The sequence below is a fragment of the Jaculus jaculus genome, chromosome 6, assembly GCF_020740685.1.
Source record: "Jaculus jaculus isolate mJacJac1 chromosome 6, mJacJac1.mat.Y.cur, whole genome shotgun sequence".
Taxonomy (NCBI): Eukaryota; Metazoa; Chordata; class Mammalia; order Rodentia; family Dipodidae; genus Jaculus; species Jaculus jaculus.
This window is the reverse complement of record NC_059107.1, coordinates 89,125,795-89,139,729: the sequence shown is the minus strand read 5'-3', so window position 1 is coordinate 89,139,729 and position 13,935 is coordinate 89,125,795. Positions and strand designations below refer to the sequence as shown.

At 40.3% G+C, this 13,935-nt stretch overlaps 1 pseudogene; it reads left to right on the top strand.

The window, feature by feature from the left end:
* Positions 1–12,281: 12,281 nt before the first annotated feature.
* On the top strand, positions 12,282–13,194 carry LOC123461523 (annotated as a pseudogene).
* The last annotated feature ends 741 nt before the right edge of the window (positions 13,195–13,935 follow it).

Below are 13,935 nucleotides of genomic sequence, written 5' to 3'. Positions count from 1 at the left end.
TAGAAAGTTTACAATTTGATTTTTTTTTTTATTTCATCCACTATTCACTTATTGTTTAAAAGTGTGTCACTCAGTCTCCAGGAGCTGCATGTCTCTTGTTAATTTCTAGCTTTACAGCATTGTGGTCTGATATCATACAGAAAATTATGCTGATTTTCCTAACTATATAGGGAAGTATATGATCTATTTTGGAGAAGGTTCCATAGGCTTCTGAGAAGAATGTATATTTTGTAGATTTTGGGTCTGTTAGGTCTAATTGATCTATGGTGTTGTTGAGCTCTCTTACTTCCCTATTTATTTTCTGTTTGGATGATCTATCTATTGATGATAGTGGAGCACTGAAGTCCCCAACTATGATGACATTAGTGTTTATTTCTATTTTGTTGTCAAGTAGGTTTTGTTTTATGAATTGTGTACACCTGTGTTTGGTGCATAAAGATTGATGATTGCCATATCCTCTTGTTGGATCATTCCCTTGATGAGTAAGAAGTGGCCTTCTTTGTCTTTTTTGATTACTTTTGGGTTGAAGTCTATTTTATTTGATATTAGTGTAGGAACACCAGCTTGTTTCTTATTTTTGTTCATTTGGGATATCATTTTCCACCCTTTCACCTTGAGGAGATGTCTGTCTTTAGTGATGAGGTGGGTTTCTTGAAGACAGCAGTTTAAGGGGTCCATTTTTCTGATCTGCCCTGTAAGCTTTTGTCTCTTGATGGGGGAATTAAGGCCATTAATGTTTAGGGTAATAACTGTGAGGCTTTATTTAATCCCTGCCATATTGTGGTACTTTATGGGTTTTGATGTTTTCTTGGACTTTGTAGTTGAGACTTCTCTAGGTTTGGTTATTGTGGTCTGCTTCTTGTAGGCTCTTGAGATTGGTTGTTTGACTGTTCTGTGTGAAGAATTCCCTGAAGTACTCTCTTTAGGTTTGGTTTTGTGTTCATATAGTTGTAGAGCTGGCTTTTATTGTTGAAAGTTTTTCTTTCACCATCTATTATGAAGGATACTTTTGCTGGGTAGAGTAGTTTGGGTTGGAAGCCACAGGTTCTTAGATTTTACAATGTTCCATTCCAGGCCCTTTAGGCTTTCAGGATTTCCATTGAGAAGTCTGAGGTAATTCTGATGAGGTTGCCTTTATATGTAATGTGTTGTTTCTCTCTTGCTGCTTTTAGGACTTTCACTTTGTTTTCATTGTTTAGAATCTTAATGATAATAATCTTGGAGAGTTTCTCCTTTTGTCCAGTCTGTTTCGAGTTCTGTTAGCTTTTTGTATCTTGCTGGGACTCTCTTTTGAGAGGGTGGGAAAGTTTTCTTCAATAATTTTGTTGAATAAGTTCTCCATGCCTTTGGTCTGAATTTCTTCCCCTTCTGGTATACCCATGACTTGAATGCTGGGACATTTAAGGGCATCCCACAGTTCCTTCATGTTCTGTTTACAAAAAAATTTTGAACTTATTCAAGTTTTTGGACTTGTGAACTGTTTCTTCTGTCTTGTCTTCCAGTGTTGGGGGGACATAGGATGGTGCTGACCCATTGACAGGGGATGGGACTGCCAGGATTTGGTGGTGTGGCAGGGCAGGGGTATGGGACAGAATAAACTTGGTGATATGGACCCATGGCATGAGCCAGGTGACTCAGACTGGGTGTCTGGTGGGTTGGGGGGAATGGGATAGTGCAATCCTGGTGGCCGGTGGCAGGTGGCGGATGGCGGGGCAGGGATCCAGAGGCAGGGAAAGGGAGAAGGAAGAGAGGAAAGGTGTGGGAGGGAGGAATGATCCCAGGTCGGCAGGAGGAAAGGTGAGAAGAGTTTGGGCCGCAATCTGTGGAGCGAGCAGGTAGTGCAGGAGTGAACCTTGTCTGTGGATTGTGGCTGGGATGGCTGCTTGAGGGGTTTGGGGGACTAGTGGGCTACCAGAGAGTGAGCCTGAGAATCAGGGGATTCCCTATTGAGCTTCTTCATTCCCTCCCACTGGAGGCCTGCTAAGACCTGCTGACCATGGAACCCCACAGATCTTGCTTGCAAGGAGGAGAGAGAATTGGTATGCCAAGGCCTCATCCACCTAGTGGGCATGTGTGACCTTGCACTTGCCTCACCTGGGATCAGGAGAAAGATGGAACATGGGTTCTTAGGCTTCATAGGCAAGCCCTTAACTGCTAAGCCATCTCTCCAACCCCACACTCCACCTTTTTTTTTCTGAAAAATTTTTTTTTATTAACGACTTCCATGATTATAAAAAATATCCCATGGTAATGCCCTCCCTCCCTCCACTTAATCTAAGTTTTCATTGTAGGGATCTTTCACTTCCTTGGTTAAGTTAAAAATACTCCCAGGTCTTTTTTTTTTTAGGCAATTGTGAGTCAGATTGTTTCCCTGATATCATCCTCATCACACTTGTTATTGGTACACAGGAAGGCCAACTTCTATGCACTAATTTTGTATCCTGCTACTTTGCTGAAAGTGTTTATCAGCTCTAACAGTTTGTTGGTGATGATGTCATCTGCAAATGAAATGAATTTGACTTCTTTTTTTGTCATTTGTATCCCTTTTATTTGTGTCTCTTGTCTTATTGCTGTAGCTAAGACTTCCGGTGCTGTTTTGAATAAGAATAAAGTAGACAACCTTGTCTTGTTCTGACTTTAATAGAAATGTTTTGATATTTTCCCCCACCTAGTATAATGTTGGCTATAGTTTTGATGTATATATCCTTCATTATGTTGAGATATGTTCCTTTTCTTCAGGACTTTTATCATGAAGGTATGTTAGATTTTTTTAAATGCCTTTTTTGCATTTCTTAGATGAGCGTGTAAATTTTGTTCTTGAGTCTATATGATACTACATTTATCCATTTCATATGGTGAACCAACCCTGAATCACTGGAATGAAACCCATTTGATGATGGTGAATGATTTAAAAAACATATTTTTATTTATTTATTTGGAGAGAGAGAAAGATAGAGAGAGGGGGATTTGGGTACACCAGGTCCTCTGGCCACTGCAAATGAACTCCAGAACTCCATGTGCCACTTTGTACATCTGGCTTTACATAGGTACTGGAGAATCAAACCTGGGTCATTAAGCTTTGCAGGCAAATGCCTTAACCACTGAGCCATCTCTCCAGCCTGTGAATTTTTCATTTGTTCCTGTGTTTTGTTTACAAGTCTTTTGTTTAGCAGCTTTGCAGCTATGTTCATGAAGGAGCTTGGTCTCCATTCTCTTTATTGTCGTCTTCATCTGATTTTGGTATTGGGGAAATACCAGCTTCATATTATTATTATTATTTTATTTGTTGTTTTTTAAACATATTATGCTGCTTATTTATTTGAGAGAGAGAGAAAGAGAGAGGCAAATTAAGAGAGAGAGAAGGAGAAACTGGGCACATCAGGGCCTTCAGCTGCTGCAAATGAGCTCATAGACAGATGTGCCACCTTGTGCATCTGGCTTATGTGGTTTCCTGGGGAATCGAACCAGGGTTTTTTTGGCCTTGCAGGCAAGCACCTTAATTGCTAAGAAATTTCTCTAGCCTGGTTTTTTCCTTTTTGAGATAGGGTTTCATTTTAACCCAGGCTGACCTGGACCTCACTATGTAGTCCCAAGGTGGCTTTGAACTCACAGCAATCTTCCTACCTCTGACTCTGGAGTTCTGGGATTAAAGGTGTGTGCCTCCATGCCTGGCCTAGTATATGTTTTAATTGTATGTCCTCATGGTTTTCTGAATTTCATTAATATCTGTGGAAATGTCTCTCTTTTCTTCTTTGATTTTGATTTATTTGAATTTGTTTATAGGCAAGAAGAGAGAGAAAGAGAGAGAGAAGAGAATGAGCAAGCGAGAGAGAATGAGAATGGACACCCCAGGGTTCCTGGCTGCTGCAAATGAACTCTCTAGATGTATGTGCAGCACTCTGTGCATCTGGCTTTATGTGGATACTGGGGAATAGAACCCAGACCTTCATGCTTTGCAAGAAAGCACCCTAACTTCTGAACCATCCCTTCAGCCCCCATGTTTTTAAAATAGGGTCTCTTTTTCTTTTGATCAGTTTTGCTAAGGGTTTATCAATCTTGTTTATCTTTTCAAACAACCCACTCTTTGCTACATTGATTCTTGTATTGTTTTCTGTTTTTGGTGTTTCTATTCATTAATTCTGCCCCAATCTTCATGATTTCTCTCCATGTATTGATTTTGGGTTTGGTTTGTTCTTTTTTTGTCCACGGATTTAAGATTAGCACTAAATTACCTATTTGTGACCCAATTTCTTTTTTAAAAAATATTTTTATTATTTATTTATCTGGGGGTGGGGAGAAAGAGAGATAATGGGTATGACATGGCTTTACAGCCACCTTGTGCTTTGGTACTGGGGAATTGAATGTGGGACTTTTGGCTTTGCAGGCAAGCACCTTAACCACTAAGCAATATCTCTAGCTCTCTGATTTCTTGAAGCTACATATTTTCCTCTTAAGACTGCTTTCTCTTTATCCTACAGGTTTTGGTATGCAGTATTTTTATTGTCATTTGATTCTAGACATTTTTTTGACTTTATTCCATGACTCATTCATCATTCAGTAGTGTACTGTTTAATTTCCATGAGCTTGTGTATGTCCTATAGTTTTTCTTGCTATTGATTTTTAGTTTTTCTTTTTTTGTGTGTAGGATATGCTTTTATTTATTATTATTATTTTATTGAAGACTTTAATATATGAATGTATTGAAATTTGGCCATATTCCCAGTGGGTTATACTCTTATATCCCTCTCTCTCTTACCCCCATTCCACTGAGGAGGGTCTTCAGTCTTCACAAATGAGAAGTGTTGCAAAGGTACATCTAGAAATACCATGGCTGCCAGTACTGAATGTATTTTTTTTCACATTTAAAGCAAAGAAAGTCAAATAGCATTTTTCTTTGTGAATGCTGTAAGTCTATTGTGGAATGCTGAGCTCTGTGATTTGAAAATGGGGATCACCCACTTTTCTCCTTACTTGGCTCCTTTGAGCTTTCCAAGAGTCCTTTGAGGTCAGCTGTGATGAGAGCTGGACCTAGGACCCATGAAACATGGAAGACAGCTGAGGGATGCCCCTTGTCTGCAGTGTTGAGGGGCAGGTAGAGGAATGAATGAAGCCAGAACATTCCTGGAAGAAAGAGAGATGTTTTCCCAAAGGCAAAGGGTTACTCTGGAGAACATAATGTTTGGGAAAGTTCAGGTGCTTTAGAAGGGCTGCTTTGTCTGAGTGTACGGGACATGGAGATAAGAGAGACAGGGTCCACAATACACAGAGCCAGGTTAGGAGATGGAGTTACAGCTTTCTCCTGAAGGCAACAGAGAGGAGTTTCATTAGACTTATACTTAGGTGAAAAGCACTGTGTCTGCTGGGTAGAAGATGCATTAGAGAGTAAGAGGTGAGTTTGGAGAGCATATTATTACTATAGTATCTAGGCAGGATCTGATGTTAATCATAACTTCATTAAGTCAGTAGGAGGGATAGGGCAAATGTATTTTAGAAATAATCAGGCAGGAGACTTGTCTATAATTCTGCTAACATGGTAGTGTATGGCAATAAATATGATTTACCCTGGAGATACACTACCTACTTGCAAAAATTTGCAGGCTTGTCTGGTATAGTATAGCTTCAAGCAACTTGCTTATCTTATTTAACCTGGAAACCTCATCCACAGTATTGTTGCAGGTGAAATAATACATGATGCAACTGTGTTTGCTATGTTGCTGCTGACTGGTCAGACTGGTCAGAAGGTTGGGTGTGAGGACAGGTCTAGACTGGCTCATGGTTATCTGACTTGATAAAGTGCATGCTGCATATACTTTGTCTGATATGTTTGAAACCAGTAGTATTTTAGATTTCAGGATTGTTTCAGATTTTGGGAATATGCATGAAATATAATGAGATCTTGAGGACGAGACCCAAGTCTAAGCATGATGCCCATTTATGTTCCAGATACACCTGTGTAGGTAGTCTGATGGTAATATTTGGGTGTGTGTGCATGCATGTTGTGCAGGTGCACGTGCACATAAGTGCACATGCATGAAGAGGCCAGAGGCTAATCCCGAACGTCATTCCTTAGGAACATTGTTTCTGCGAAGAAAGGTCTGTCATTAGCCTGGAGCTCACCCAGTAGGTTACACAGGCTGGCAAGTGAGCCCTAGAGGTGCACCTGCCTCTACCTCTTCAGCTCTAGGAGTAAAAGTATGTGCCATCGTGCGGGGCTTTTACACGAGTGCTGGAGACCTGAACTCAGCTCCTTGTGGTTTCAAGGCAGGCATGGACTAAGCTGTCTCCTCAGTCCCTGAAGGTAATTTTGAACAGAATTTTAGTTCACTTGTGCTTTGACTGTGATCTGTGATGTGAAGTTAGGTGTAGAAGTCTTTATTGCAACATTGTATTGATGCACAGAAAGTTCTAGATTTCTTAATATTTCAGATTTTAGACTTTGGATTTGAGATGCCCAACAATCAGGTTTGGAAAGGAATACTAAATGCTTGACTCTGTCCTACTGTTTAGTTGTAGCTGGACAAAACAATTTATGTTGAAATTTGGCTAAAGTCCAAAAGAATGCCCCAGAGATAACTTGATAACATATATGTGTGTGTATATACATACACATATATATCTGTTTTGTATCAATACATAAAATTAGCTAAATTATACAAAACGGCTTTTCATACACACACACATATATTATATATAGATGGTATATGTATCTGTTCCACTTTATTTGGGGATATGAGGTTTTTTAAGACATGTATGAAAAAGATGGGGCCAAGCAGCAACTAGGAATGCAGAGCTTTGCACTGTGTATTGGTGTCCGTTCCCATATCTTGGGTCTACACTGGGAAGAATTCTTTAGTTACACAAAGCTAAAGAAAAAGTGTTGTGAGTGTACTATGCTAGACACATAGAAAGACATGTTTCTGTTGTTCTGCAATGTCATAATTTATTGATTGCAATCAATTCACAAGCTATAAGTTGCTAAGTAGTCCTAATTTCTTTTGACCATTTCCTATGGCCATTGGCAAATATGTGTTATTTTTTTCCAATTGTAATTGCTAGTATTAACCCTCAAAACATTACACATTACATAGTAAATGCATATTTACATATACACTACAAAAGGGTTAAAGAGGCCATAGAGGAGTTCATGGGGTTCAAAGAGCTTACTGGAGGTAGAGAGTTGATATCAATGCTCAGTCACTGCAGGCAGTTAGAATAACTTAACAAAATATTAAGGATGGGCTGTAGAGATTGCTTAGTGGTTAAGACACTTGCCTGCAAAGAGTAATGACCAGAGTTTGATTCCCCAGTACCCATGTAAAGCCAGAAGCACAAAGTAGCACATGCATCTGGAGTTGTTTTTAGCTGCTGGAGGCCCTGGCATGATCATTCTCTCTCTTTGTACTCACAAATAAATAAATTAAAATATTAAAACAATATTAAGGAAAGCTAGGCAATTGTTTGGCATATGGCATCTAGAAGAAATGTGTGTGTGTGTGCGTGTGCACATGCATGCATGTGCAAGTGTGTGTTCATGCACATGCAAGTAGGAAGTAATTTATAAACTGTGGTGCCCCTGTGTTTGGGGCATATATACTTATGATTGTGATGTGCTCATGTTGGATCATTCCCCTGATGAGTAAGATGTGGCCTTCTTTGTCCTTTTTGATTACTTTTGGTTTGAAGTCTATTTTATCAGATATGAATATAGCAACATCCACTTGTTTTTTTATTTCCATTTGCTTGGAATGTCATTTTCCAACCTTTCACCCTGAGGAGGTGTCTATGTTTAGTGGTGAGGTGGGTTTCTTGAACACAGCAGATAAAAGGGTCCAGTTTTAGTTTTTTGATCCACCCTGATAACCTGTGTCTTTTGATGGGTGAGTTAAATCCATTAATATTTAAGGTTATTACTGTGAGGTTTGAATTAATCCTTGCCATGATGAGGTGTTTTATGGGGGTTGGTGCTTTCTTGTGTTTTATACTATTTTGGTTATTGTGATCTTCTACTTGTTGGCTTTTGAGATCGGTTGTTTGACTGGTCTGTGTGGAGTATTACCTCAAGTATTCTGTATAAGTTTGGCTCTGTGTTCATATAATCATAGAGGTAACTTTTTTCATGGAAAGTTTTTCTTTCACCATCTATTATGAGGGATACTTTTGCTGGTAGAGTAGCTTGGGTTGGATGCCATAGTTTTTTAGACCTTGAAGTGTTCCATTCCAGGCCCTTCTGATTTTCAGGCTTTCCATTGAGAAATCTGAATAATTCTTATGGGATTACCTTTGTATGTTGTGAGTTATTTCCTTCTTGCTGCTTTTAACACTCTCTCTTTGTTTTCATTGTTAAGAGTTTTAACTGTGATGTGTCTGTTCTTTGGTCCTGTCTGTTTGGTGTTCTGTGGGCTTCTTGTATCTGGATGGGCCTCTCTTGAGAGATTTGATAAATTTTCATCAATAATTTTGTTGAATATGTTCTCTATGCCTCTGGCCTGGATTTCCTCTCCTTCTGGTATACCCATGATCCTGTTGTTTGGTCATTTTAGGGTATCCCACAGTTTCCTTGTATTCTGTTGACTTGATTTTCTGAACTTAGCAAAGGTTTTGGCCTCCCAATCAATTCCTTCTGTCTTATCTTTCAGGTCAGAGGTTCTGTCTTCCACATGAGTAACTTTTCTGGTAAGTGGTTCTAGAGAGGTTTTTTCTAATTTCTATTTGATTTTTTTGTTGTATTATTTTTCATCGTGTCCATGTCTTTTTTTGAGGTACGATTTCAATTCAAGGTCTGTTTTTCTTCATGCTTTTTGTTCATTCTTGCATTTGATCAAGTCTTCATTAAGCTTAATCAACTGGTTGAGCTCTTCCATTTCTTGACTCACCTTCAATTTATTTATATCTCTTTGGAGGGTTCTAACATTTTCTTCTGTCAAGTTAAGCCTTCTGTCAGAAGCTGAATGATCTAGGAGATTATTCTATTCAATTTCATTGATATAATTGTCTGCTCTTTGATGGTTTGCTTCCAGTTCAGCATCTTTTTTAAAATCAGGGTCTTATTGGTTGTTGTGTTTTCATTTTGGGAATGAATTTCTGTTGTTTCTCTATGATTTCATTGGAAGCTTCCATTGTAGTACTAGGAATCTTTGATGGAGATCCTTCAGTTTTCTGACTTTCGTTGGCTTTTTTGCATTGTTGTCTATCTATTTTAGGGTGACTATTTTATTGAGGAGGAAGAAAGTTTTTGTTCTTTGGTTCATGCACCCTCTCATGCAACAGGAATGTTGGTACCTGGTGGCCAGTCAGCATACCAGAGCAAAAGGCTTAATTCCACAGCTTACTCAGGGAGCAGGCCTCTCCAAGCAAGGCACAATGGGACCTACCAGGACCAGCTTGGAGGAGCTGGGAGACAGGGTTCTGGCCTACTCACTCCATACCATCATGCCTGCCAGCTCACACACTGTCAGCGCAGGGAACCCAGACCAGGCCATTGGGAGGAGCCAGGAACCAGGGGTCTGGCCTGCTCACTCCATACCGCAATGCTGCCCTCACATAGCACAGAGAACACCAAGTAAGAAGTAATTTATGAAGGACACTGATCCAAATGGAATCTAAATACTTCATCTTCTTTAAGCATCTTCGTGCTGCTACTTAAAAGTGAATACCAGTGGGGGATATCCTGATTTTTTTCTTATTCTTTTAGAGACAACTAATATAGTTAGAGAATAGAAGAGCCAGCTTGAAAAAGTCATGTTAATTGCTAGTTCATGTCTCCCTGGTGCCTATTCTTCCGTATGTTTTTTCCCTCTTAAGAGCTTCCTATTGTCAGCTTCTCTAAGTCCAAATTATATGCTTTTCCTTGTATCATTGTCTCAACCCCACAGAGAGGGCGAAAACAAGAGTCGTGACCAATCACTTTCTGGCATTTCTAGCCTCCCCTGTCTCACACTATGACAAAGGGCACAGCTGGGGTAGGCAGGGGTGTGCTGGAGCTGACCATGGAGCCAGTGGTGAAAGCTGATTATGGATTTGCGTTTCTAACTCACTATTCAATGACCTCAAGTTGATCCTTAAAATGGACCACAGTAGGAGAATATATAGCACAGTAATGGAAAAACCAGAACCCCCTCCAATGAGAAGGTTCAGTGTCATTGATTAAATATCAGAAATATAAAAAAAGATCTGTCTGGATCAGAAAGACTCAAATCATATGTTCTTTCTAAGATGCAGATCCTAGCATGTAATATCTATAGGTATGTATGTATAGAGGGAAAATATGGGTAAAACCTATAATGATAGAATGGTAACTAAGAACAGGTATAGAGAGATGAATAGCAAAAGGGGTGCACTGAATGCCAACCAAATTTCTTTTAAGGGACTGGAGAGATTTCTTAGTGTTAAGGTGCTTGCCTGAAAAGCTTAATGACCCAGGTACTCATGTAAAAGCAGATGCAGAAAGTGGTACATACATTTAGAGTTTGCAGTGGTTAGAGACCCTGGCATGCACATATTCTCTCTCTCTGTATCTTTATGCTTATAAGTAAATAAAATATTAAAAAAAATTAAATCTGCTTTGAGTGGTTTCAGGTAACAAAATAGGAGAGGTTTTGGCTGCTGGAAAAGTGAAAATGTTTTAAATCAATATATAAAATTGACCAAATTATATAAAACAGCTTATCTTTACCATTTTTTCATTGTGTATATGGGTACATGTATGTGCTGCATGTGGAGGCCTGAGGTCAACATCAGGTGTTTCCCTCTGTTGCTCTCTATCTTATCTTATTTTTATTTATTTATTTTGAGAGAGACAGAGAGGGAGAGAGTCACTGCAAACAAACTACAGATGCATGTGCCCCTTGTGCATCCAGCTTTATGTGGATACTGGGGAATTGAACCCAGGTCTTTTGGCTTTGCCAGCAAACACATTAATTGCTAAGCTATCTCTCCAGCCTACCACCTTATTTTATGAGACAGTCTCTCACTGAACCCAAAGCTCACCAATTTAGACCAGATAGCCAATATACTCTAGGGATTCTCTGTTCTCCTCCTCCTGAGTACTGGTATCATGGGCTTGCACCACCAGGCCCAGCTTTTAGTGTGGACACCGGGGATCTGAACTCAGGTCATCATGCTTGTATGGCAAACACTTTATCCACTGAGTCACTTCCCCAGGCCCCTGGTTTTGATCTACAGAAATGGCAATACCATATAGGTTAATGTAATATACAATGCTTTAAGCAACAGAAAAAGCTACAAGCAGGACTTATGAGTAAAATTTTGTGTCACATAACAAAAAAATCCAAAGGGGAACAATAGCTCATTAATGAATTCACAATGTCAGAGACCTGCCATCTTTGGGAAGTTGACCTTTATTCTCATGCTTGTCATCTCATGGTGACAGATCTCTTCTGTGCCTCCAGGGACAGGTCCATGGACTCAGGCAAAAGAATGAGCAGGGAAGGGAAAGGGCTGTGTTTGGCAAGTTTGTCTATGTTAATCAGGAAGGCAAAAATTTTCTACAGATCCTTACCTAATAAATCCCAGTAATATCACATTGGCTGAAATTTGAAATCAATCTGGGATTAGGACAATGACAATTCATTCCGGGCCCTAGTGTGGAGACCCACTTGCCTCGAGAGAAAAGGTGACCCAGCTGTCCCCTGTAGGAACTCGGGTTGCACTGGGGAGAAAAGGAGGGAGGAAGACAAAGGGCCCTGCCCCCTGCACCAGTGCCGAGCCATGATCCTGGGGCTCTTCAGAACACTTTTAACAAACTTTCCCCAACCCTTTCTTGGTTTATCCATGTGCATGTAGTGAGTTATTTATGATCATTTACCCTGGTTGCTTAGCATTGTATAGAATTAGCATGTAGCTCAGAGAAGTATGCAATACATGTAAATAAGTTTTGCAAAATTTATGTCATCACAGCACTAAAATTTATTCTTGAAACCTCAGCCTTCATACTTTGGTTATTATGTGGCACAGTGGTGTGTTTACAGCTTTGAATAAAAGACAGGGAGGAGTTTTCATTTAAGGTAAAACTGCTGACTTGACACCTTGCTCTAACAGATCATTAAGACAAGAGTGATACAAGATAACACAAAATATCAAAATTCTGATTAAAGACCCTAATACTGTCATTTGGAGGAAACTGGAGGACTGCATACACTCCTCTGTGGTTACTGATTACCTCCTTTAAAACCCTGACAATGCATTTATGCATCTGAACATAAAGGGTCATGTTACCCCAATCTTGTTAGCCTGGCTTCTGCAATGTCAGCTCAGAATTACCCATGCAGCCACCCACTGGCCCTCCTTGCACTGAACCTCTCTGGGGTCACTGGCCCTACTCCACCACACTCACTTCCCCATCTTTTCCTCTTCTTGGGTCTCCCACCCTATGTCCTCCTGTCTACCCTCTTCCCCAGCTCACCCCACTACCTCTCCTTCAGGTTTTGGCCTTTAACTCCCCCTGGATGGTCCTTCCTTCAGGAAAGAGGGAGGAGGGACCAGGACTTGAGTTAAACAGTTGTTGTCTAGGTGGGCTTAGGAGCATATATATACATATATATGTATAAAACATGTATGTATATATACAGATATATGTATATAGTAGAAACTTTGTATGGATACATCATATGCTGGTACCAGCATTTCCCTCCTTCTTGCTTTTGAGGGACCTCACTGTCCCAATTCTGTGGTTTTGATATGTTTTGAAGCCCTGGAACTATCCATTCTTCTGTAGCCACTCCATCAGGAGATGAGAGTATGGAGGAACACCTAGATGGTGAAGTTGCTGAGAGTATGGAGGAAAAAAGCTGTTATGTATGAGAGCCTGAGACAAGAGTTTCTCAACCTCTTCCTTCACTCTCACAACTGCTTTCTCCAGTTATCAAATGTGGAGTTCATCAATGTTGATCCTAGCCATACATACAAAAGGCCACACATGGAACACTACGGCACTATTGTGTTCAACCTTGGTTAGAGGGCTACAGTGGCTCTGCTTCCCTGAGAAGTGGATCATTCCAGCTCCCTGGCAGCTCATAGGATTGCCCGTTCTCATGCTCCTTCTGCACCTCTACAAGCCTGGTAAAAGGAGCTTTACCAGACCTGACCTTGAATTCCAATGGCCTCATCTGTCACAATCACCTAGACAAGCTGGTGCCTTCACACTCACCTCCAAAGCCTGTGAAAAGTGGCCATTAGGAGCCTTGGTGGTCCTGGGGCTGCCAGACCTTAGTCCAATTTACATGTTCCAAGGCCTGATCCAGGAACCCAAGTGGAGGCAGCTGTGGGGATTTGATTAGCACAAGAGGAGGTGGAAATGGACAGGAACTTGCAGAGCCATCTGCCTCCCTTCTGCTCACTCTTTCCTCCCCTCCATCTCATAAACTTTAAATGATGATATGAAAAAACATAATAATGGCAGGTCAGCCACCATACAGTCCCAAGAGCTATTGCTAGTCTGAGTTAACTATCGTTCATGCTTTACTTTCCTATTGGTTTGATTATGGCAAATGAGAAAGACTGCTTGGCCACCCAGCTCTTAACTGGGCTTCATGAAGAATTATGCACAGTGCATGTTTTCATAACATGGCTACAGTGATTTTGTAATAAGAACAACATGTAGGCTGGAGAGATTGCTCAGTGGTTAAGGTGCTTGCCTGCAAAGCCTAAGGACCAGAGTTCAATTCTCCAGAACCCATGTAAACCAGATGCACAAGATGTCGCATGCATCTGGAGTTTGTTTGCAGTGCCTAGAGGCCCTTGCACACTCATTCTCTCTTTCTCATAAAATACAAAAGAAGAATGACATGTAACTGCTGTCTCCAAGGGTAAGCATGCAAAAGTCAATTTTCCTATTCTCATCTGCTTCATTATTTGACTTCTTTCCAAAACTACCTATACATGTTTGGAAAATATGAATACATATATATAGATTTAAAA